The following is a 27,502-nucleotide window of genomic DNA, read 5'->3' as shown; positions in this document are numbered from 1 at the left end:
AGAGACGCTTCAAAATCCTTCATCGTTAATGTCTCGTCCTGTTCTGAACTTAGAAGATGACACAAAAGAGAGGAGGCACCGTACTCACAGCAGAGTGGGCTCCATTAGGTTGTCTCAAACCTGTATAGTGGACAAACAATAAGAGACAGGTGTGTTTTTTTTTTTTTTTTTTTTCATTCAACATTTCTTACCACTGGACCTCATGTGGTGTAAATCATGAGACCTAAGAACATGCATTCTTCTGTATGGATGGTCTACATTGAGAAGCAGCGACTAGTCAAGAGGAGCTGATAGGCATAATCGGCAATGTGAGAACTCATTTGACGATAGTTCATATTGAAAGGTTACCCACTTTCATTTGTAGATTAAGTACTGAAAAACATGTTGAGTTTTGGCAAATTGTGTTGTGTTTTTGTTCCATGCCAGTAACATGTAGTTCTAAAATATCTGAAGCAAAGTGCAACTCTTTGTGTTTTAAATGATTTTATAGTGTTATGAGAACAGTATCCTGATGTGTTCAAACCTGCAAGGCATTGCTTTCATAGTTTTCTTAGCCTCAATCAAGAGTCCTTTGTGCCAAAACCTGACCCCAGCTTACGCACTGCATTTAAACTAAACACCACCCACTCATATCCAAGAGATGGTGACGGTTGTTTCCAGCTGAGGTAATATTTGGATGCCACATCTGTGGTATCGTTCTAAATCAACAGAGAACTTCCTCATTCAATACAGCGGACGCATTTTGTTATTTGCGAAAACTATAACATTGACATATAAAAGGCATCCACCTTTATTTTCAACCTAATCCACATTAAAAACAGACCAGGTTTGTCAAGCATCATGAATATGGAGTGACTCAGAGGGACAGGAAGTCGGAGTTATTATTAATAAGTGGAGGAGAAAGAACACTGTGCTGGCAAGTTGGCTCATGAGCCAGCAAATTGAGCTTATAAATAGTAAGACACCACAGAGATATGCCATTATTCGAAGCAGAATGAAATGGAGAAACACATTTCGACAAAAAATAAATGTTCCGTTTGATAGTGAAATTCAGTTTTAGTCTTGGTTTGTAAATCACTAAATCAGTGACATCTTGGTGTGGTAGCTGTGCATTTAACACTGGCACTGTTTCTTTGCAGAACCATTACAAAATACATGTCTTCAGCTGCTCACTTTCTTCTGAAGCAAATGCTCACACCACTTCACTTTCAATACATGAAATCCATTCATTTATTTATTTATTTATTTATTTATTGTCCATTAGAGTACTAAACCACTACACTGCCAGGTGTTGTGTGAAAGCACTAATGGTTTTGCAAACATCTGCACAGGACCGCTGAGAGGCTGGAGGACCCTTGATATGGTAACATTTCTATAGCCAAATAGTGTTTTCGAAACTGTGAAAAAGAAGATTTAATTCTTCAAGCAATCATTAATGTGATTCCTGGAAAGTATCTTCTTGTTGAAGACGACTCGCGCTCCCTATTCGTCTTCTCATCAGGGAAAAAGGTTAGGGTTAGGGTTGAAACCTAACCAACCAAACTTACCGATGCACTGACCCAATAACCAGGAGGTCACTGACCTCCTCACCGAGGTTCCCTCAATCATGTACCTGCATCGACGTTGCATTTATTAAAGCTTTTTCTGCCTCCACATCTGAAGCATTTTGATTTTTCATTAGCATAAACACGGCAGCTGAATGTTTAAGCATACATGGAAATAACAGGCCAGTGGGGGTTAATGTGGGGCGAAAGGTAATTTGACATAATTCTGCACCCCGACAAAAGCACGGAAATTCCAAATAATGCAACGGTTCCATTATTTAGTGGAAGGTGTTTATATGTATCTGGATGCACCTGTGTGTGTGGTGTTTTAATAGAAGCAATATAGGGCATATCTTTATCTTTAATAAACCCGGAGCTTTATCTCCACTGTTTATGACCGTAACAAACAAAAACGGCTGCACGTATGAATACAAAACAAGTTGTTTAAATGCACGAGTATTACTTTATTATCACGGCAAAACTACAAAAGTATGTTGCCATTAGGGTTGCAACGGAGATAAGAATGTGGGGGGAAAAAAAAGCAATTTCCGAAAGGAAGATCTAACTAATCAACAACTCTCTTTTCCAGCCCATCTGATATACAAATTGTGCCTAATGAAGCTTGCAAAATCAATTACCCAGGTAATACTTTGCATGCAAGGGAAACCAAACACTGAATGCACGATGCATACGTAAACAGACATTACTCACTGCAGATTATTTTTGCTCCATTTACATTGCATTAGGACTAGAAACGGCAAACCACCGGGTGCATATTCCTCAATCATGTTCATTACAATAAAAATGAAACCAGGCCAGATACATAAACCAACACTAGTAAGAGCATTCATTACACCAAACACTGTAATGTGAATAATGTCCTAACATGGAGTGGACAAACAAATAGCAACAACTGTGTAGAGTGGAAAAGCTGGGGCGGATGACTCCTGAATGATGGATGATGGCACTCGCGTCTGCTGAGAAAGTTGTTTTTATTAGTTTATTTGGCACTGTCACTTTGGCATGAAATACTGTATCACACATATTGAAGATAACATTCTTAATGAAGTGTTTGACCACAACACAGTCGATGATCAGGGAACGTAAAAAAGAGAGAGCATCTGCTCTTCTAGGTGCTCTGCGACTATATGTAGATTATATCAGGTTCTCTATAGGAAGCCATATCCAGTGTAAGTGTAAGGCTTTTCTGATGTAGAAGCCCATCACTGAACAGAGGCACAGCACATACACTGAATGTATACTTCAGTGCACACTCTGTTGCATTTGATATAAAGTGGTATTTGATCACCAGTATATTGTGCTTGGTGAAAAAGTAGTTCAACGATATGTGAAGTTTAAAAGAAAAAAAAAAAAAAAACGCTGATTCACAGCTCTTCTGCAAAGTAACACGGTGGAGAATTTTCATTTTCTAAGCAGTGGCACAAATCTAAATCTAGCATCATGAATTATTAAAAGCCCCATTTATGGAACCGTATTCCACAGGAGAATATCCAACACAGTACAGTATGAGGTTGAGATGAAACGGAGGAGAAAGAAAAAGCAAAAACTGTAATGTCAAAAGAGTTTTCACCAAAAGTGTTGCTCTGCACTTATAGCAACTTCAGTCAGTTGAAATATGAGAAACAGCTTTGTGATTTTGAATTAGAAAACAGAGATAAAGGGTGTCCCCATTCACTTGGTCACTGTTGGTCTCTTCTGTGATAATGAATATTCGAATGCTTACGCAGCAAATGAGGAACTTGGCGAACATTACTACTTGGCACAATGATGACAGGAGAGCAGCGTTATCGCTGCAGAATGTCACTACACTTCGGTTTGGAGGCAAGTGTCAGTTGTGGGTGAATCTCTCCCCTTTTTTGTCAATCCACTTCATGCCTTTGTTAAATTGCTTTTTTTGAGTCTGAGCTGCGTTTTACGAAACATTTTTATCTCATCCCTAAGAGTGTTTCTAAATGGCATTCGAGTTAAGTTCCTGCAGAAAAGCTATATACAAAAGTCTGTCATGGGCTTTTTCATCCATTTGATTTGGACTGCGAGTTGTTTGGGTCTCGCGCTTGTTTCAAAACACGCACGACAAGAAAAGGCACTTCTTATTTTCTCAAAGCGTCATGTTCGTTGTGTAGATTGGGAACAAGGCACGTAGCCTAAATCTAAAGCAGTTGGATGACTGTGCGGATGGAACAGAATGTAAAGGTTTATCAGTCATATGGATCAATAGTCAGCAGTGTTTTAGTTCATACGTCATTTAGAATGCAAATGACAACATTGAAATGGGATCATTATCAGGGTTAAATAAGGTGTGACCTACATTCACACATTATGAATAAAATGCAAATCATTCAATGGTGAAAAACAAGCGTACGTGAGCTTCTCTGCTGTTGCTTTAATATGTCCGAAAACATTTTTTATCTTGTTCTTCCTATGCACAAAACCCGGGGGACCACTCGCAAAATCCAATAAATAAACAGCAACCAACAAATAACTGATCATATCAACAAGTAATGTCTGTGCAGCCACAGTCTGTTTGAGCCGGATTAGATTGCTTTTAGATAAGTAAAATACCATAGAACTTCATTAACCATAACCCTCCATAACCTCTTAAGTGAGATAAAAGAGCCATACTGTTGCACATTTATTCATTATAATAAACATGACAAGTGTACTTTGTTCCCTTTTCTCAAGCTAATTAAACCGGCAAAGCAAAGTGATTATGAAGCTGAGCTATGCTAAGAGTGCTCAGTGCTGAAAACACAGCTGTGGGGCTTTGGTGCCGAATCTATGGATATATACATCTGCCAATTCAACACTAAAGATTAAATAAAACATGAGTAATAGATATTCTGGATAAAAAAAAGAGAAGATGTATGGGAAAGGGGTTAAAGCCACTTGCCATTTGGCTGGCTTTGGTCTTCTTCTATGAACACTTAACCATTAAAAACTATAATAATTATTACAGAAGGAAATTAAATAATATGCCTACAATTCACCTACAGTGTTTGACATTTATTGTTTTTCATCTCATGCACGTCGGGAAACATAAAACCATACGACACGTATCACTTCTAATTATGAAGATATAACCTCATGGAGAATAATCTTTAATATGATAGAACATGACAATATATGATTTTTTTTTTTTACATCCTATACTGGTTTCCTCCATTTGATAATAATATGTCTCTGCCACTTTCTAGCAGCGTTATAAGTGGTAACAGAAGAGCTTCCAGTTTTCATTCTTAATAAACACATTGCCAAAACGGAACACCTGACAACACGTCACCTAACGCCTTTTTTAAAAATAAAACGGAAATACTCTCAAATAATATCATAACTGAAAACATTTCCAAGCGCCAGTCAAATCTGCGCTGCTCACAATGTGCATGAAAAACCCAACGTGATTCAAGGTTTTAATTAAACACTTTTTTTTTTTTAAACAGACTTTTTGTAATTAATTATAGACATACAGTGCTCCGTTATGTCTCCAACTTCAATTATCTTTTTTATTTCTGAATGACCTCATCATTCCTCACAGTAAGGCATTTTGATCACTATCACCAATGTGGGCAACCCACATTGTGAAGGATTTTAATCACTTTACTGCAAACATTCATTCCCATTTCCCTCCTCTTTGAAAATGTCGGCAATGTTCCTTGAACAATGCACACGGTTTTGTTATTTCCGGATAATAACTTCACACTATGTTACATAGTGACATCATTTATAATAACACACCAGTAATAGTAATAAATAGTAATAGCACTTGTTTATGTTATGTTTTTGACTGGAATTATGACTGCCCATAATATGAAGAATCCTTACCACCTACTAATAATCTATTGTGTCCAAGTCGTATCATTTATTAATGAATCAGTCATCTATGTATGTTATACTTTTTGCTGTTTTAGTATTAGAATGCTGAAGGTTTAAAATAAGGTGTCACTCTATTTGGATGAGGACAAGTTGTTGCTTTATTTATTTATTTAACTGAATTAATGTAAATTTCATTCCAGGAACTACATAAAGTAAAGGTTTTTTTTTTTTTTTTTTTTTTAATGAAAGCTATAGTTGTAGTCACAGCCAATTGGCTTCCCCCAATACTCTGGTTACTATAATCTAATGTAACTGACTCAATTTGTTGAAAAATTATTTATTTGTATTTATTATTTTTGGATTTACACTTGGCTGCTGTGGACCAGATGGCACAAAACAAACAAACTTATATGAGCAGATTCTTTTTAAATAAAGAAAACATGTAGAATAAGCCGTATAACGTATAATTGCATCCACACTGAATTTGAAATATTAGGATTATTGGGGAAAAACATGTTGATATAAATTATCATCTAAAGCCACCAACACATGTTTTTAATAATCTAGAGCACGCTCAACATGGTTAAATATATGATGTAATTAAATTCCCTTTGTGTTACACAGCCGTTGAAGCTTGGCAGGAATTAGTGCTTGTGGCAAATCTTTAATAAGACTAAGAATCAGAGAAAGAAAGAGAGAGAAAAACACAGCACCCAGAGTTACCAGCTTTCTAGGTTGGGGAAAGAAAAAAAAAAAAAAAAAAAACTGTTGATACCATTTTAAATCACCACAAACTAGGAAAAAGAAAGAGAAGCTGATATAATTTTGTTTCAGCCGAATCTCTCCACTTGACTGCATGTGTCTATAAAATTCCAAGAGAAAAGTAGGTTGCTAAAATGCACTTAATTTGGCATGATAGATTGAGTCCATGCTTCAGTGACTGTAATTGAATCTGTGACCTATTTCTTCAGAAGAAAATTGTCTCTTGGGTTATTTGTCACCATACATTTTAATGGAATTCAATAGACTGACACAGAATTTATACATTTTTATCCAATTATTAGCACTCTCTTTCCAATCTGCTGGCCGTTTTAAATGTAGCCCTACATACAAACAAAACAGACATAATAATGCTCTGCTGTGATGTGGATTTGCTTTTAGAAACTGCGTTTTCATCATAAAGAGTAAAACAGAAACAGGCAGCAGCAGTGGACCGATATTGGTTGGCAGGACTACTATTTACTTTGCTACCCCTCACTCTAAATCCCACCAGAGATCAGCGGTTAAGACGGAAATCACAACACAAGCCAGCCACATCCAGTTGATCATTGACCAAATGTCTCCATTAGCACAGATCACTGTTGCTTTTCTTATCAGCTATAAATAACTCCTGATGGACAAATATCATTAAAACAGACTGACATACATGTATTGTTAAAACCAATCTTTCTCAGACTGATAACGGTGTAAAACAGAGACTTCATATTTTTGCTTATTTCATAGTGTCAACCAATGTAATCAATCAGACACTTACATGGCCATCCTCCAAAAAAAAAAAGAAAAAAGAAAAGAGGACATGATTGTACAGCTTTACACACGTGATGTAGGAAGATGCTGTCCATCGAGACATCATGGTTTGACCTGATTCTCTGCAGTGAGGGCTGACAGAAGACGCAAACATAGGGGATAAAAGATCTTGTCAAACATTAAACAAAAGCAAAGAAAAAAGACACATTTTTTTTAGAAACGCATTGGGCCAGTTGGGATTCCTTTGCAGCTTCTCCAGGATCAAAAAGAGGACAAGTGAAGTGACTGTTATTGTCAAGGAAGGCTTCAGAAGTTGTGCCAATTGAATTTCTAATACAATTATTTATATCGTGCTAAGCTGTAGGCTTGTCATGCAGCAAGGGTTATGTTTTCAGACGGGACACGATAGAGAAACACACATCATGCGAGGAGGAATGTGTGCAGGGGGAATAACGTGGAGGAGGAGGTTCTGAGATCAGATAGAGGTTGAACACAAACACCCAAGAGACAATAGTGAATACATTGCTGGCTTGTTTAGAGCCAGTGTTTATGGTCAGAGCATTGCCTGTTGGGGTAAAGTGTAACTCATCACAGATGTATACTAGCTTAATTTTTATGTTACCATTCACAGGGGAAAAGGTGGCGGGGGTCAATGCAGGAAGCGCAGGTTTTACTGTGGTTTAGGGAAGGATTCTGTTTTTGGTCTTCAGAACCATGCTGTGGTCTCCTCCCATGCAAGTGTGTTCAATTTTGCAACATTCATTGGTGAAAATCCCTTATTTTACATTCCCTTCCAAGTGTATTTGAGAACCTGTGTAGCCTTCAGTTAGCATCAGATCTCAAAAGATGTTTAGTTTGTCCACAGTGGGCTGTGTAGTGGTCCAAACTAGCAGCCTCACAGGAGTCCCCGATCCTGATATAAAAATAGAAAGCTTATTTTGAGTTAATGAAAATCAACTATTCATACAATCAGGTGACTGTACACTTACGGAAATTTAAGTATTTTATCTTCAATTTCTGCCAGATTAAAATAATTTCATCATGATTGTACACACTGGACCTTTAAGTCAGCAGACAGTAGGCTACATTTACTGTATCTGACTCATGCATCAACTCTGTGTGCAGCAGAACCCACTGGAGGTATATAGGACTACCCCACAGTTTAGAAATGACATTAAAGGGCAACCCACTGCATTTAAGTGACGGCAACAGGTCATGACTGACTGAACCCATGTGAAGACGATATGAGGTGAGACTGTTGTCATTCAGTCAAGCAGCTAAATTCACATTGAATTATGTGTTTCTCTCTCTCTCTGACCGGGCTTCTAAAGCATCCCCTGCAACCGACGCAGTAATAGGACATGAGATGCAATCAGACTCAATCTAAGTCTAATAATATCTAAAACAGAAACACAACTTAAAGGTCAAATAGATTAGCCTTTTAACACGGCCATGCTTCCACAACCAGCTGCACATAATATACAAGCCTCCACTAATGTCAAATCCACAGGAGAGACAGCCAGAGCCTTTCTCGTGCAGTTGTATGCATAATTACATGCTACTACATTACATCTCCAGTTATTTCCCTCCTGACATACAGATACGCTGCATTCATTTCCCTGCGGATTCACCACCAAAACAGATAATAAATACAAAAACCACAATCCAAACAGTTCCTTAATGCAGTAAAAAAAAAAAAAAAAAAAAACTTGAAGTCATAAAATGAATAATAATGTGACTTAATGTGTAATGTAAAGTGTGACTTGAAATGATAAAGCACTTCTGTTGATGAAATGCAATTAGTGTACATCAACCAGTGTGGCACAGCTGATGCCAACAGCTGCTGTATTTACATTTATTTGAATTATCACGTTAAAGAACAATTAAAGGCTCTTTGCTAATTATGGATTAATTCAGTGTCCTGTGCGTGTTCAATTAAGTCAAAGTGAGAATGGTGTCTTCAGCATTTCATAGTAAACCACTGTTTATCATTTAAAGTTCAGCTGGTTGACTCTCGGTGGAAATGTTATCTATAACACAGTAATGAGTTCCTAGATATTTCTGTTGTAATTAATGCTTCTAATTCCGCTAAATTAATTGTTGCCGAGGATCACTCCCTCTGCTGAATTCAAGGAAGTAGAATTGGGTCAGGGTAAAAAAAAAAAAAAAAAAAATACTGATATATGGATTTAGTTTTCCTTCCTAATTTGTTAAGCAAAGCGTCTCGGCAGTCGGTCGAGTAGCAGATGAGAGCTAATGTTTGCACTGGCATCTATTTAGCATGAAAAAAGCCACTCTGGGAAAAGGTTTATCATGTTTTTGGGGGATCCAAATGTAACGCAGTGAAGAATGCGTTCAGAGTATGTTCAAAGCTTAATGAGTGAGGAAGGTTACAAACCACCATAAAGAGAACTCACAATGTTAAAGGAACATTCAACATAAATCATCTCAGAAGATGAAGCTCAATAAATAAAGATATTAATGCCAGTGATTCTTTTTCTACATTCTCTACACCTCTGTCTCAAGCAGGTCTTTGCCCAACACCAAATCAAGCTGAAAGTGTGGAGGATCACATTGAATGGTGTGAACTTACAGCCATGCGCTCCCTGTGTTATCTGATAATTTCTGTGTTGGTGCTTTAATGGTAAGGGTTAGACTCATACTGTGTGAAGTGGTGCTAGTCTTTGTCATATTTCAGCAGTTTACTTCTGTTGTATTCATCCGTGGCCTTTGCAACTCAATACATTAACGGTCAGTGGTTTAGAACATACTGCTCTTCCTTTCGGCTCATAATAATAATAATAATAATAATAATAATAATAATAATGATGATAATGATGTTTTTTCACATCTGCCACTTAAAAGAAACAACAGATGTGCACTGGGGCAGAAGGAAAACATTCCAGAGGCTGGAGTGATCAGGATCAGAGTATAGACAGAGGTGATTGGATATGTAGTGAGTGACTGTGGAGCCTTGAGGCGGTGGTATACATCCATGCACAGCGCTTACTGACCTAACACGCACCGTGCACATGACGCGAATAGTGTCATCAATGTGCAAGCTGCGCATGCAGCCCATATTTTGGATTGTGCACATGGACAACGCATGCCCAAACTGAACGGCATGTGCGAGGAAGTGTGTCAGGGCCTTTAGAGAGATTTGTAAACAAGGAGAAGTGCGTTAATATGAATGTGGTATTTACCTGGGAGCTAGTGTACTTGCAGAAGGGTAGAGGTGATGTGCTCTCAGGCCTGAATGTGGCAGGAGACCTTTGCATCTGAGCTCTGGACACTGCTGTCTATTTAACCACAGATTGGTCAAGAAGCAGTGCCTAGAATCCCAAATGTGACTGCGCCGAGCTGAACAGCGCTCCTGCATTAAACATGGGTGGCAGTCGGGCTTACTAATAGACAAACTGTCCATTTCTGGTTTATCAAGAAAAACATATAAGTGATCCGGCTGACATTTTCTACACAAATTGCCCTTATATATTTCTTAGATTCTGACAGCTTCTACAAAAAGTGGCCCAAACAATGATGCGCACATTGATTGCTTGCCGAGCAGCTTATTAGCCCTTGAGTGTAGTACTCCACATGGACTCATGTAATATGCAGGGGCACAGGATTATTTATAACACTCATATACCTCAGTTTTTTTTTTTTTTGTTCTATTTCTTATAAAAAACAAAACAAAAAAGAAACAGTATGGTATGTGTCATATGTGTTGGTGCTCTAAAGAGATTACAAAAGTATGACATATTCATATTATGGGGCACATTGACAACTGGGGTTTGAGACCAAGACATAAAATAACATAAAAATAAAAACTGTCACTGACAAGGAAATACAGAGAAACACAGTTGCAGGAAGTAATTAAAATGTATTTCATACTGTTCCAATTGCTCAGAGACCAATTAATAGTGTTGGACTGCTCAAAGATACCAAACCATCAAAACTGGATTTCTTGTCTGATGGTATTGTTTAACAAATGCTGGGTCTATTAAAACCAGCACAGCTGTGGAGTATTAACTACACTCCTTTGAGGTTTTAGTGAGCCAGATATTAGCCGCCACCAGCCTAAAATCAACATTATGTTTATATATTATTCTACGATCTGTTCAATTTGGTCGTATAATGACTTAATGTCTTTTGAACTATTTAGAAAGGAGCAATTTATATGACGGCATAAATGCCACTGATGTGTGCCGACAAATAAAATTTGCTTGTAAAGTGACTATGAGCGAGTATAATTAACATCGTCTGTGGCATTTTGCTTCACGTGCTGTTAAATGTAACAAGCAGATTTGCTGACTTGTGAAACAGCCAGATCAGACGGGGCCACTCACTTGGAAAAAGAAACACAGCAACAGAGAAAGAAGTGCTCATTTATCATTTATCACCACGTGTGCAAGTACAAACAGACTGTACAGTGCATTACAGTATAGTCAAAAACAAGCACAACAACTGTACTTTTTTTCCCCCCAACTTGTGATCAACAATAATTAAAAACATCAATATAATGTGTAGTTTTTACCTTTGTTCATGTGTCTGGCATTTAATGGCATTTGTCACTTCATACAGTGGCATGAGATAATGGAGTGCTACAGTTTATTTTGGGCATTTAGTTCCAAAAACAAAATCTAAAATGCTGGAACATAATCTTAATTACAAGGGACTCTTACTTTACACATTTATCCCATGTATTCCCACATACTGTATCACATTCCTACCTTTTCTGGAATGGCATGGTGATTTAAAGGTCAAATATTTACTACTTCCTGCTGCAGTATTAGTCATATTTGAGTGAATCTATTGCCCCTTTGTCTCTGTTACAGTAATGTAACATAGTGGCTCCTTTCTCAACAAGGCTGGATACAAGATGGAGCTCCAATCTGTACATGGAACACGTATAAATAATGAAAAATAAAACCAAAAGGGGGGGGGGGGGGGGGGGGGTTGTTAGTTCTCTGCTAAACTGGACAACGAGATGACAAGCGTGTTTTGAATTTAAATTCGTCACGGATCTGATCATGTGTGATATTTTGTAACATTATACAAGATAATAACATTCCATGTACTGACGTAATGTTTTATTTACTGTTAATTGAGTTAATATTTTAATTAATGATGTGACTTGAATGCTGCGGTGGCTGTTATTAAAACTATGAAGGAGTTTGTTTATTTTTCGAACGAACATAATACGCTGAACATTTATGAAGTGTTAGTGTTTCAAACGAAGTTGAGAGAGATGTCGCCAATGGAGTAGCCATACAATCACGCATGTACAAACAGAACAACTCGTCAATAAGAACATTACAACGAGCAAACGGTTTTCCTCAAAGCTACAGCAATGGAATGGATTTATCAGTTTCACTTCCATCAGCATACGGGAAGAACACCGGCGCTCACTGTTGTTTCAGTATAATCTGAACTTCTTGTGAAGCAGCATAATGATAAATACTGTTTCTGACACAGCAATCTAATTCACAAGGACTATAGACTGTTTCAGCAAGGTGACCTCTGTTTTACTGATCTTTAAAAGAAAACAAAAAACACTCACACATCTGTCACAGCATACAAAGACTACATTTATTCAACAAAGGACTGCATCAACCTGTGTGGTGTTTTCAAAAGTGTTCAAGTGAATAAAACATCCACACGTCTCATGCAGTGCAAACCTATTATTGAAGACTACGCAGGAGGCCACGCAACAACAGAGAGTCCGACCACAAAACCTACAGTTTACTGTGGCTGTTCAGGCCCAAGATATTCATTAAGTGGGGAAAGGGAGACGAACAGTCAAGTAACGCCTTTCTCTCAGGTGAGTATAGGATGTGTGTGATTGCATATTTCACAACCTAAAGACTTCTACATTTGCTGCCCCGTTAAACTATCAGCAGGCAGCTTAAGGTTACTGTGATCACCCATTTCCTCCACAATGACCTCCGAATACTATATACTATACTATAATACAAGGTGACATGTCCGACATCAATATATTACAAAGACGTAACACACCATAGCTACAGAGTATGTATTGATCAGTGAAGAAATCATGAATTAATAATGAGGATTATAAAAAATGTATAATAAATAACACTACTGAGAATGGTGAATGTGAATTAAAACACGTGTTTGGAGCAATCGTTAATTAAACTGAATCTAAATACGAAGTCAGGACATAAAGTAGCATTTGGAAGATCTGTGGAAACTGGGTTCATTTTCAGCCTGTATCTACTTTGCTCTCTTTAATAATAGAGACTGTGGACATGAAAAATTACATCTGGATAGCCATCAATAAGGAACATTTTCTAGGGGGAAAAAAAAGACAAAATGTGGTGTGGTAGGAGTTTGGAAAAGGTTAAAATAGCCAGCTACACTGCAACAAGCGAAACATTACACTTCCTCCCGTCTGCTCGTCTTAATCAAAGCTCCGCCTTCAAAACATGCAGAAGAAGCCAAGAGTGCTATGAATACAGCTTAGACTACGACATGTAAAACCCAGAACATTATCATAATGAACCATGCAGGTAGACAGGTCAGTTAATACTTTATTTGCGAGCTGATTAATCTGGAAAAAGAATGGCTGTGTTTATCACGATATTGGAGGAAAAGACACCACAACTAACTACAGACTGTATCTTTATTGCCATAATGACAAACAGGACACACATTCTGTGTTTCATGAATGTTCAAAAATTAATATATATCATAAAATGTAGCTGCATGTAGCAATGCTAATGTATCACTGTCCAAGACGAACAAACAACAGTCATGTCACCACTGACTGAGGACATACCACAGAAAGCAAAATCCACTATTTCAAATGCGTTAAGTATAAGCCACCAAAGGTCAATTGAGGGTTTCATATACAGAAAGTCAAAGTAAATAATGATTTCCATCCCAACCATCTGAAAGTGTACACATAATGTAGAGGTCTCGTCTTTGCCGCTAATTAATTGGAGGAGCAATTATGTGTGTGTGTGCAGCTGTTCCGGCCAGATGCCAGCGAACTCTATTCTGAAGTCATTCTGGAAAATTAAACTTGACAATCAGGAGACTTGCAATCAAAAGTTTCATGATAAGATCTGCATCTGGCCTGGCGCTCACCTGAGGTTCAACGATGCAGCATTTAAAATGATGTTCAAGTAAAAAGCAGTGGCTAATAATAATAACAACAATAACGATAATAATAAAAATAAAGCAGGGAATTAATGTTATTATCTATGTATAGACTTTATGAATGGATAATCATTTGTGGTCTATTAATGTGTGAATTGCAACTTCTGTTGCAATTGGTTGAGGTTGAATGGATTTTATGCTGTTATGCAGGTGGAATAACCTACCTTAAAGCACTGCCTTATAGTCTATTAGCGCATTAAAATCATGACACACATTATGAAGTAACTTTCTACAGCAGCTGTTAATGTAGTCAAATGTAAAATTGTAGAGCTTTTCTCTGTTAGACCAAAAACCACATTGATAAGCAGTATTTTTTCTCAGATTTAAAAAAAATGTGAAATATTATTCATTGTACAAAAGGTACAATTTGATTTTGTTGACTTTTTGAGCAAAGACAGTTTTGTTGGGAAATTATTCTTTATAATTGCATCAATAGAATAGAATGCTTTCTTTGTGATCGTAGATAATAGAACGAGCTAATGTGATGCAACCCTGGTCAGAGCATATTAAAAAAGATAAACATGCTCTAAAAGCATTTGAGACAAACAAAAATAGTTATAGAAAAAAAAAATCACAGACAACAATGGAACAAAACATGCAACATAGACTAATGCATCTGAAGTAAAAGGTAGGTAGAAAACCAGCTGAAGGCCATTAGGTAAGATTCGGCAAGATTGTGTTTTCATGAGCACATAAAATGCTTCAAACCCATCATGTCTGCATGTGTTTAGAAGACATCCAAAGTCTGTTAGTTATAGTTTCCCTGCTCATCTTCACCAGTGACAACTGCAAATGTCTGAAGCGACCGAACTGCAACGTGCTGCAATGCAGATGGATTTTTCATTGCCCTGCGTGGAGGGGGGCAAAGAGGTAACGTTGCCTCTGTTCTCGTCAGGGTCCCACCTTTCCCAGCAACCTCCAGTCAAAACGCATGATCATCATTCCCGCTCTCTTTATCACCACAATGTAACACATTCCCGCCGCCTGACAATTTCATATACGCTGAAATTCATGACCTCATCACAATGTAGAAGATTGATTTAGCGTGCTGTGATTTCCTCTCGCCGCTGAAACGCGCTCTGATTTTTACTTTCGATGGCAGCGGGAATATGAATTTTTTGCACTCTTCAATTGCATTTGATGTTCTGAAGTCAGATTTGGCGGCGCTCGGAAGAACACAAGCGGCTGGTCCGAAGACACTAAACAAAGGGACGAAGAAATATGGTGCGAGCCTATAAAGTGAGGACAAATCTCTGTTTCCGTTTTAAAACATGACAATAAATGTATGTCATGTCTCTTCAGAGTGAAGACACTACAAGGCCTCTGTTCTCTGTAAAGTCTTCAGTCCATAAAATGTATTTCCATCAGGGAGGAACCGGGGAATTATGCACTGCAATGATTTGGAATAGGAATTGAATTAATAACGGGTAGCCTTAATAAAGCGTTGTTGTCAAAGATGACAGGTTGAGTCGATGTATTTGATGGGTAGCTTTTGTAAATCCCATTGAAAGGCATCATTAATCTTCTCATCTGGATGCCATGGGACATAAAATTAAAGAGAGGGAAATTGCTTGTCATCCTCACAGCAGTGCACCGGAACATTTTAGATGGGGGTGTAATTGTTTTCCTGATTAGTTGAGTGTGGGTATATGTATTTATTTACATGTTCTGTTAACAAGAACAGTGTTTGTTGTGACCTACTTCTCCCTCCCTCCCTCTCCCTCTCTTACCCAGTTGAGGATGAAAAATCCCTTTGAGCTCTGGGAGAAGCAGCAGATCTGTGGGACATTATAGTAGTTTATGTAGACAGTTCAAAGATACATTTTCAGCGGTGAAAATAACAAATTATTTTCTTTATGAACAAAGAAATGAGCATGTATGAACACACTAAATCCCCTTTTAAGACTCTGGCTGTGTGAACACACTAATGGTAATGTATAGTTGCTGCATAAACCAGCTGGATTAGTCTTTAGTGTTTTTTTGTCACAGAATCATATACTTGTGGTTAATACTAAGCAGTTATTACTATTCCTTCCTAAAGTGGACCATTATTAGACTACATCATGTGTGTGGGGAATGCAACAAATAACAAAATAGGCTCCATTAAACTGCAGAAATAAGCAGAAATCAAAAATTGCACAATTTACTACGTTCACTTAAACAATGTAGCATTCATATTGTTCAAGTGTATCCTATCGTTGCTCCTTAGTTTGACATAGAAAGCATACAGAGACGCTCCACGTTTGGGCTCCATCCCTCCCTGACCTAAACATTCCCCTACGATCATTCAATAAAGTCAACTTTAAGGTTTTAACTTATGGTTAGACTAAAAAAAAAAAGAGCATGTTATATTGATTTACAGATCATGTTATAATGAGATACAGATCAATGATGAGACAACTATTTCATAATAAACAGAAGCAGCTCAGATATCTCCTGTGGCCAATCTATGTAGGTGGTGAAACACTGGAATACTCACAGTAAACCACGCACCTCCTCCCACCAGACATTGCAACAGTAAGAAAAAAAAAAAAACACACAGTGTCTGTATGATGACTATACGACATGTGTAGAAGCAGCAATGTGTGTCATCTCTAGTGAATGCTCATTGTATACAAACTAGTGCTGGAACTCTAATCTAATTAGCTAGGGGCTTTGTAATTAATTATTCAAACTTTAATCACATTAATATTTGACACAGGAAGCAACATTTTTCAATTAAAACTGACTGAACTACAAACTGATGACTGAACCTATTCATAGACACAATATGTTCAAAAACAAAATCAGGTTCATTAGTTTAGTTTTTGTAAACTTCCAATGTCTAGAAGACATGTTTGTGTGCGCCAAATTCAATGTTGGATAATTTGCACACGACCGTGCTCTTATCTACGCTTCCATCCAACCTTTTTTTTTTTTTTTTTCTTTTTTTTAAGTGAAACTTTCCATCCACTGGGCCAAGCAACGCAGTCTCATCCCTGTCAACCATCACATTCCACATGGAGCTTTGTTGACTAACGTCACTCAGCGCATCTGGTGCATCGGTGTGATCGCTACACCAGGAACTGAAAGTGTTGCCTGGAGTGTAAAAATAAAGTATGATTAAATGCGTTGATTGTTAACGCGTCATATTTTCATGTTATTAATTAATCGAAATTAACACACTACAAAGTCCCAGCCCTAATAAAAACATACTCCGCAGTGTATTTGCAGCGCTCACTTTTGGTGCAGGGGATTCATTTTCCATTTTCTTTCCAAAAACTTTAATTATACCTGCCCTCATTCTGCGCGAGCAGATGTTTGCATTTGAAGCACTGCCTCATAACTTGCATACTCATTGTAATTGAGAGGTAGTTCTGCTTGTCAGGTGAATAAATACATCCGTCATAACAAACTGCTGCTGCAACTGACAGGATTTATTGATAAGGGGTTGTAGAACTTCTCAGCAACCTGGAAATAATTTGAACTTTATAAGTGAGCCCCAAGCTGCACTGCGTTATCTATCCATCCTTCATCGCACCATATCTGAACTCTTCGGTCATGGCTGCACTCAGGCTCTCACTATGGCTGGATGAAAAATAAAAAAATAAAGAGCCGGTGAATGTTTAATGTGTTTGAATTTGTTTGGAGATAAATGTTTTTGAACTATTCATAAATAAATGAATATACCGCATCATTATAACACCGTTATTTGAATAGCATTTGGGTTGTAAAGGTGCAAGAGCGTGAACCAAACCACAGTTTAGTTCGCCCTGGAGAAATGTGTGCTGTTAAGTGTTGGTCACAGATGTACACGCCACACTTCATGATGCAACTAGATCCAAGCACAGAAAGCTGAACCTGATCATTCAAGTGTCCTGGGACTCTGTGGACGTGCCAAGAAGGCTCAAGTTCACAAGCAACAAAAACTCAAGGATGCAAGCCACCTGCTGCTGCTCAAACACAACAACAGCCAAACACTGCAGGTCACTGAGGCTACTCCACACAAGCATTGTTGACCAGCCAGTGCAACATTACCATTGATCTAGACAAAGCCAGTCCCACACGCCATCTATTATTGATGGTGAGCCACAACAATCACAAGGTTTTTATCAAATGACTAGTTGGCCATTGGTCTTTTCAGAGGCAACCAGCTGTGTTGCAGGCGAAAGTCAAACCAGGGCTTTGTTTAATCTTTCTATTTTTTGCTCGACTTAACTGGTCTTGATGACAAGTGACCCACACTCCACAAAAGCTTATTTTCAGAGTCACAAAAAAAGCATTATTAGGTCATTTAGCAAACAGTTTGAAAATAAACATATTGATCAAAACGTGTAAAATGAAAAACCATTAGTTTGGAGAATTTAAAATTCAATGGAGCATCCCAGTGCAAGTGCAGAAACGCTGACCTTAGCCCACATTAGATGTGCTCTTTGCTGCTGTCAAAACAAGGCTTTACATAATATCTGCTACTTCATTCCGCAGACACGGGGAAACGAGACTCTAAATAACAACGACCAGCTCACTGTACAGTCCTCAGCTGCTCAGGATCCAGCCAGATGTATGTGCACAAACGCAGAGTCAGCTCAGCTCAGTCCCAAATCATCCATCACCAGGGGGAGGGAACTATGAATCTGACAAGACAACTAGTATGTGTGTTGACGTGAATATAGGTGTCATAAAAGAGTCATGGAAAATCTGTGGGGAAAAAATGCCAGCAGAGCAAAGACAGGAAAGTGAAATTGGGAATCAATCTACAGGCAGTTTTACTTTGACAGCAACTTGGTTACCATAGCTATAGGTCACTAATGTAATGAACATATTTAAACTGGTGTCTGAGTTAGGCACAATGGGAACAACAAAAGTCCTACTTGGATCATTGAACAACATGTGGGACAAATCATCAGTTGGAGACATGGCGTCTCAATTAAAAATCCAAACTTCAAAAAGCGAATTTGTAAGAGGAAGCTCTGTCAAGGTCTGATTTGAAAGATCCGGCCCTATTTGTAACTCTGCCCAAGGACAGGGCACAACATAAGTGTCCATGTAATTTTTGCATTTTCACATTATAAAATATCAAATATTCTTGCTCCCATCAGAGTGACCATGAGGAGCAGTCAGGCATGCTGGCAGAGCAGCACTCTGTTGAGGCAGCAGAAGAGCATAGGGACATTGATATTTTTGCTGTAATTTTAAGCTCATATTATCATAATAATAATGATAATGATGTGCAGCTGCAAAACATAAAAAAAAAAAACCTGAGCAGCTCTGTTTTTTCTTTGTAGAGAAACATTCTCTTACAACCTGGCAAATCTCCCCTTATAACAGTAAGCTGTAACCTTGATTAACATGAATAACAGTGAGCAGGAGATGATTATAGGCTGTGCCAGATTCCACATCCCTGAGTCACAGAGGTCTATGGGCTGCATGACATAAATAGTATAACCATGTCCACGATGGTACAGATGCCAACAAGTGTAGGTAAACACTGCACTGCACATGTTGCATGTAGCACAACACACAACAAATGAAAGTATGGGGTGCCCTTAAACACATTTGTTAACAAGGCAATCAGAGATGGCTCACGCAGCAAGCCTCTGGCGGCCTCTGTTGGTCATATTGGCAAGTGCGGAAAAAACAAACAAAACAGACAGACACACAGAGCCCCTAAAAACAATACTTCACTCTCACTCTGTGGGGTGAAGTGATAATTAGGAAATTCAGTCCAACTCCTCTGAACCATGCGTCTGGAGCAGCAAAATTATTTTAGGCTGTTAAACTGACAGAAGGGGATTTAGACTAATGCAAATGTGATTTACATCATGTCATTAGGTCATTAAAATATAGCCCCTAATGTCTTACTTTGTCTTACTTTGTCTTTTATACTGACTGGGCAAGATGATTTACAGGGGCGTCTTAAAGGAGGGTCAATTATGACAATGTTAGAGTCAGCAACCCAAGGAAGTTTCATCCGTTTCTGCACTTAATCTTCAAAACTGTTGGCATTAAGCATTTGATCTCTCCATTGCCGATAGCCGAGTATGTAAAATCAAGCTTTATGTAAGTGTGTTAACTGATGAAAGATAAGCTTACAGTCGGTTGTGTGTCTTGGAGCACACAGTGTCAGTTTTACATAGTAAACACGAGTGAATGCAAGAAGGAAGTTGCACCTGCCCCTTTGTTCTTCCCAGAGGGGGATCTTTGTGTTTATCCCAAAGCACTGTGGAGTACAGTGACACATTTCACTCCACACACCACACAGCACACAGCCAATGACAATGACTGTGGAGTCTATTCCATGTCCTATTCACCGCTAGTCATATGTATTTTAAATGAGAGGAATTAAGCAGCAGGCTGAGCTATCGAGACGCATTTTAACGGCACAATCTCCACTTTGTTTGGGGTTTTTTTTGTTTTGCCTCTTACTACACACACGCACGCACACACACACCAAAGTACAAAAGAGATAAAGTAGGCATTCTGCCAACCCTATTAACATCTAACTGTTTTAAAAGGGCCAAAACACTGAAAATGGAATCAATTAAAGTGAATTGGATACAGTAACGGATGAAGCAGACCGGTTGTTGAGGTTTTAACAGCATCTTCAACACCTCCCCAAAAGAGTGAAAGAAAGAAAGAAACTCCTCATCTCTTCAGCTGCTACAGCCCCATCCTGAGAGATTGGCGTTTCAGAATAAAGAAGGCATCTGTACTCTTCCAGGTCAGTCATGCCCTGTTTTGAAAGGTTGGAATTTGAGATCTAAGGATAAACATCAGTTCCCCAGAGAAAATAGTTACTCATTTCTTTAATCCTGAATGGGGGAAAATGAAACTCTCTACAAGCAAACAACCAGGAAGAACACTTCCTGGCAGCTCAGAGCTCAACCTGTGGCTTCATGTTATAACGCTATAAACTAAGAGAATAAAGCTAAAAAAAAAAGAGAAACTGCAGAGCAAATGCAAACAAAGCGTGTTCCAAAATTGAAGGGCTTTCACCAACGAAAATCATCCTTTTTTTGTGTGTGTAAAATACAAATTTGATCTTCTGTGTAAAACATGTTCTTATCCTGCACGTTTCCTTTTTTATTTTCATTAACCATCTTTTTACCTGGAGAAAGAGTAATGTCTCCATGGGCAGAACCAAGAGTAAACAGCTGCGCCTTTGTATTATGAGTGGTTACAGGTAATCAACAGTGCATCCACTTACCCAAGACTCTTCACAGCGGAGATTGTTTTCAGCTGCACTCGGTGATTGAAAGCATTAGTGATGAATGGCAAACTGCTTAGATGGTTCACAGACCTCTACTGTGACCACCACCACTGTGTAATCACTGAAAAAAAATATACACATACACATATATATCAGTTAAGTATTTACTAATCTCTGACTTTTGAGTAATGTATTTTTGCATGCACAAAAGAGTTGTTTATATCATGGTTTTGCAGGAGGCCTACGTTTGGGGTTAATACTGTTACAGGAAGCACGATACACACTGAGAGGTGAGCTCCACGTGTATGTTTACTTCACCTTAACGTCAAGCTAAAAGGACAAGGACAGAGACACCTGTGGTTCAAGGTAAAAATGTGGGGTATTTACATGGGACAACATGCTGATTTTCCTGAAAATTTTAATTTAAGAACGTTCTCGGTTGCCCGTTCCTCAAAACACACGGTCACACCTGTTTTCAAAGCAAATGTTATCAGACCAGAGGGCAGCCAACCAAATCAAACCAACTGGGCTCAGATGTTGTGATTTGGTATGATTTCCTGTTCAGAATGCTTGCTTTTCAAGTAAACCTCACACTGAAGGGCTCTCATCATAGAAAACTTGCTGTGGCTTGAAGGCATCGTCTACATAAAAGTATGCAGTTCTGTACTTTTGTATGGTGTAAATATAAAGCATGAGCAAAACAATACAGTATTTTATATATATATATATATATATATATATCACATTTGTCTCTGTAAAATATTTATGTCTTTATGGCTATGTGAAAATTGTTAGAGAATACTGATTTTTGTTATTGTGAGCCTCATGTGGTTCTGCACAGCGATATGTTTGTGGCTTTGTGCTGAACCAGGTCATTCATTCATTGAGTACCGCTTCATCCTCCACATGAGGGTCACGGGAGAGCTGGAGCCATCCCAGCTGACATAGGGCAAGAGGCGGGGTAACACCCTGGACAGGTCGCCAGTCCCTCGCAGGGCCAACGAAGAGAGAGTCGACAACCATTCACTCTCACACCTACGGTCAGTTTAGAGTGTCCAATTAACCTCTGCATGTTTTTAGACTTTGGGAGGAAACCGGAGAACCCGGAGAAAACCAACACGCACACGGGGAGAACACGCAAACTCCATCGAGACGCCTGAACCGGATAAAATGGCACTAAATGCAGCAAAACGAGACTCGTTTGTCTCGGTGACTTAAACACTTTTTTCATGCATGTTTTAGAGCTTCAGAAATATTGATCTGTCAATGACATTGAATAGCAATAATAAGATAATCAGCTCTGCATAATGTTTTAGAGATTTTAGATTTTAAGAGTAAAAGAAGTGAAAAAAATAAAAGTGAAAAAACTATCTAAATTAATTTATCAGTATAATGCACCAAGAAATAAGAATTTTAAAATGAGTCCCCCTCAGCATTCACCTGGAGCTGCCTGAGTTGGACATTGTTTGTTTTTAATTAGGATTTCCTATAAAAGTCTGGCTTTAATTAAATGGCATTACTTTAAAATGTTCACAGACAGTTCTGTGCTTTACAGATATTTAAATATATCATGGCCTACATTCTTTGTAGCCACTCTTATTCAAAGGTCAGTGTCAATTTTCTTAATTTCAGTTAAATTTACTGTATGAATAACCGCTGACTATTTGAGTATGGAGCTCATTCATGTCAGCGACCTTGTCTTTTTGAAAGCAAAATAGAGGCAACCGCAAAATTGAAATATTCCTCCTGATCATGTCATGCATGCAAGATATAAAGCAAGCCACTGTTTACTCTACTACAGCACAGGTATGAGGGGAATATCAGTCAAAACAGCCAAAAAAAACAAAACAGCCATTTTGTCTTTCCATGTGTAAGTGTGGGACTAATTACTGTCTAATAGAAGCTGTAAGGAACAGGCATGTGCCAAAGAACTAATTTGATTGTAAGCAAGCCAATTATAACCTAATTACCCAGCTTACCTTGCCTGAATTAGAGCGCAGTGGGTGAACAGATTATGCATAGCTGGGTTTTAGTCAAGGCAAGCATTTATTAACACAAATGAGCTAAAGGCGATTTTTCAAATAAACGTCTTTTGCAGCTCATATAAACTTATTTTTCCACTTTGCACAGCACCTAAAGAAATCTGCTCTGGTGACTCTTGCCAACCTTCCCACACCTTAAACCTGCACAGACAGACACTTATATCGGGGCTGTAAATGCAACACAGACACTTGAAGTTGTTATGGCAAAAACAGTTGCCAGCGGTTGCTCAGCAGGTGTGAAACAACAGCAACATTTGGATGGAGCCACTATATTGCATGTTTGATTTTCACTCTACTTTTAGCTCTTTGTTTTGGCTTCATCAAACATTTTCACTGAAAAAGCAAAAAAAAGCTGCCAGGAAAAGCCATTGATGGTGAGGATAAACAAAACAAAACAATGACCCTCAAGAAAAACATCAACATGATCCACAGTTAACATAAAAAAGGTGTGTGTTTTGTTTTGTTTTTTTAAATATTCAAATATTAACATACAGCATATTGACATCCTCTAGGACACATGCACAACATCTGGTATTACCATCTGGGATTTGTAATTCAGCAGATATTTTGCAGCTCTGCCCCAGTCAGCAGTGGACAGCCTGCAGCAGTGTGTCCCAGAACTGGTTCCAGTTGTGTTGTGTTACACTGGATTAGAATCAGAAATGACAGCCTGGACAAGTATGAGGCAGATGGTTTCTAACATGGCATTAGTTACAGGTCTTACATGGAGAACCTTTCATCCTTTTGTTCGCCCTGCGCTTGATGCTTGCAGAGATCACATCATTAAAATCCCATTATTCACAGGCACACCATTTGTCAAACTGGTTGTGCGTCTCGTTTCTTTTGATAGTTCTCTTTGTGGTATATGCTTGTTAACGCAATCTCATCATTACATAAAGATCGAGTGGTTAACGCGGGTGCTTTTCCTAACGGCTGGCAAAGCAAATAATTGGTTTTGTTTATCAACGCACATCTGTTAAAATTCAGATGTTTCGGTTTTGTTAAACAAGTATTTCACTGAATAAAGTTTGCTTTAATTGCCGAGCTGTCAATCAGGTTCTCAGACCAGAGGATTACCGTTTCAAAGGATGACTCATAATGCTAAATACGTAGTCAAAAATAGGATAAAAATGGAGTTCATTCTTTAAAGCAGAAAAATAAAACACTCTGAATAAAGTAGCTGCGTCAAAAGCAGCTGCCTAAATACTGCTGAAAATACACAGAGAGTACAGTTGCAGCCTCCAGCTTACAGGCTAAATCCACTACTTCTGTTCAATCTAAACAAGGCTTACAAACACATCAATTTAACAATAAGATCCTTACAACCTTACCACCTTACAATATCATCACAGAGCAGAAAAAAAAAAATTCTCAGGTGGAGAGTGTGTTAGACCTGTGGACCAGTGGAGCATGACATCAGTGAACCAACAGCAGTGAACTGAAATCTCCAAAACACAGTGGATTCAGTTCACATGAACGGTACTATTATTTGTTTGCCCACAGGCTCCCCCTCACCCCCTTTTGCTCTCCTCGCATAACTTAATAATTAAGTGAAAAAGGAAACGAGGATTTTTCTGGAAACTTTAAGACAAACACTGTAGTTGCTTGGTTCTTATAATAAGAACCACATAAATGTTCGGCTCTGGGCCAGTTACAGTAGTCCTTGCGCATATGTGTGCTCTTAGTCTCTGTCAGTTTCTAAATTACTGTGCAAGTCAGGTCATAGACGATACTGCTACTTACAGAATATAGCTGGATTGACCTATTGTTAATTCATATTTACCACTGATCTTTAACAAAGTGTGTCCATTGTGCACCTGAGATTTGTTTTACCACCATGTTTAATTCACAACAGAAACACACCAAATAAGATAGAGATAAGATGATAGTCAAACTAGAGCAATACTGAAAATACACCTTTAGAAATTTTAGGGGAACACTTTATAATGAGGTAAGAAAAAACGTAGAGGGTTTTATTGTAATGGTATGCATGTTATGAGAGTGTACCAAGTATCTTTATCTTAAGTTTTCTTCCACATAACTTGAAATCTTGTCTAATCAAGACAAACACATACATCTGACTGTGACCCTTTTTTAGAATAATTTGAATAATCTGCATCTGGTTTGTCCTGCAGTCAACAAGTATAATAACAATGAGACAATATATATATATATATATATATATATATATATACATACATATATAGTGTTATTGTGTAATGTTCATATTATATATAGAGATGCAGTTCCTTAAATTAATTCGACAAAGCTTTGTTTGTGTATTTACCAAAGTAAAATAATAAAATGCACAGGTTTAAACATCTATACTATTGTTCTTAATTGAGAGAGAAGACGAAAAACAAGATGTAAACAAGGTGACGGACAGCCATTCAGTCACAATCGGTTCAACCGTATTAGGTGGGTATGAGCTTCTACAGAATGGTTATTTTAAAAACGCCACATGCCTCATTCAACATCACAATCCGATGTTGAATAAAATAGCTGATAATAGGATTGCGGGGTAAAGAGGTTGGTGTCAAGCAAGTGAATCTAACACTCTTTACAGGCCCGCTAACAACAAACAATGACAGTCTATGTTCCCACTCTCCAAATCATGCATTAATAGATTTGGTCTGGAAAAGATGTTGTCTGGCAGCATCTTAAACAAGCCACATGGCAATATCCTGAATGGAGCAGAGCAGACATTTCTCTAATTGGCATGCTGTTGTAGAAGAAATAATTGGCTCATTTTAGTCCGTTGAGTGATGACTGGAAAACATGCCCTTAAAGAGTATCCATTCTGTTCTTTGGGGATTAATCTGGGAAACATTCATATTTTTTGTCTGTGCTCAGAAAGACATGGATTTCCTTGTCTTGTGTGTCAAGAGTATGAAAGGAAGAGATGATTAATGATGCAAGTTTCCCTTTTAAGTGCCATTATGGGATGTCATTCACCACTGCTATAACCTCAAGCACCGCAGATCTTTATTCAGTCCAAGCTGCCTCTCTAAATCCATTCACTTTTGCCTCAGTAAAGGAGACAGACTGGAAACATCATGACTGTGCTTTGAAAGCAGGTACGCTGAACGGCGAAGGTGAAGTTTGGAGTTTGAAAAGGCCATGAAAGGAATGCATGGAAACAAAACACTCCTCTGAAGCCTTCATTGATTTACAATTTCTTCAAATTTGGTATTTATAAATAAGAATGTCTGACAGAAAATTAATTTGTGTTAGTTTGTTTTGGATGGATTTGAAAAGATGTTAACTGTGAATCAATGCTTGCTCTACAGGATCCTATAGCATTTTTTGTGCTAATAAATTATATAAACGTAGGCTCTCACAGAGAGTGCCAGGCACACAGTTTCCTTGTATCAACATGCCCCACAGCACCTTCTGCACAATGGGGAAAAAAAAAAAAACTATGATTTTCCTTTCCAACAGATTTGCTTCAACCAATAACCTGTATTTTTATTTACTCCAGAACCACTTATCTGATTAAGTTCAAACTTTGTGGGTACTGGATATTGTTCAGAACCCAGAACAGTGTTATGTAGACTGAAGTTTTTTGGTGAAGCTGTGCCTTAAAAAAAGCTTAAAACATAACTGTATTTGGAAAATGTCTTTTTATGTGAAGTAAAAATGGAGGATACCTTACCAGTGTCTTGTTCTCTGCAGTGTGTTGACAGAGTTGGAACATGCTGGAGAAAAACAAAGTAAAAAATGTGTTAAAATAAATGTTACAATGTGCATTACATTCAGAAATACAGATTATGTTCAGTTGCAGTGGCCAGGAGTAACATGGTTGGCTTACAAACAATTGTAAATTAACTGTTTTTAAATAACTAATTAAACATAATTGTTTAACATATAACTTAATACATATATTACCTTTCACTTAAGTAATATCAAACAAAAATACTTACACCACTGCGTCTACGTTGGTTCATAGTGTATGGATCATGGATGTGGACTGCTAGCATCAGGCCATGCCACCCATGGCCCATGCCTTCCATTACAAAGCTAAACAGGAAGCAACTTCTTCTTCTGGTGTTTATTTGCAGTTGGCAAACAAAGTTAGGGTGCATTACTGCCACCAACTGGTAAGCAGTATGGGGTGGTTCTAATGAGGAAGTGACAGCTTTACATTGATAGAAAAATATGTTGAGTTTTATTTTAACGTGTACAGT

The 27,502-nt window shown here is 38.1% G+C and overlaps 1 long non-coding RNA gene across 2 annotated transcripts; it reads right to left on the bottom strand.

The window, feature by feature from the left end:
- Positions 1–27,376, bottom strand: LOC131460008 (uncharacterized). Of its 2 annotated transcripts, none has more exons than XR_009240312.1 (4): positions 27,239–27,376; positions 26,971–27,013; positions 21,271–21,394; positions 1–120 (listed from the first exon to the last, which is right to left on the bottom strand). It is a non-coding gene; the product is annotated as an uncharacterized LOC131460008 (long non-coding RNA). The 2 variants fall into 2 exon arrangements; XR_009240311.1 differs by lacking the exon at positions 1–120 and adding an exon at positions 2,005–2,518.
- Positions 27,377–27,502: the final 126 nt, after the last annotated feature.

This window comes from Solea solea, chromosome 5 (assembly GCF_958295425.1).
Source record: "Solea solea chromosome 5, fSolSol10.1, whole genome shotgun sequence".
In the NCBI taxonomy this organism is placed as follows: Eukaryota; Metazoa; Chordata; class Actinopteri; order Pleuronectiformes; family Soleidae; genus Solea; species Solea solea.
This window is presented reverse-complemented; position numbering and strand designations above follow the sequence as displayed.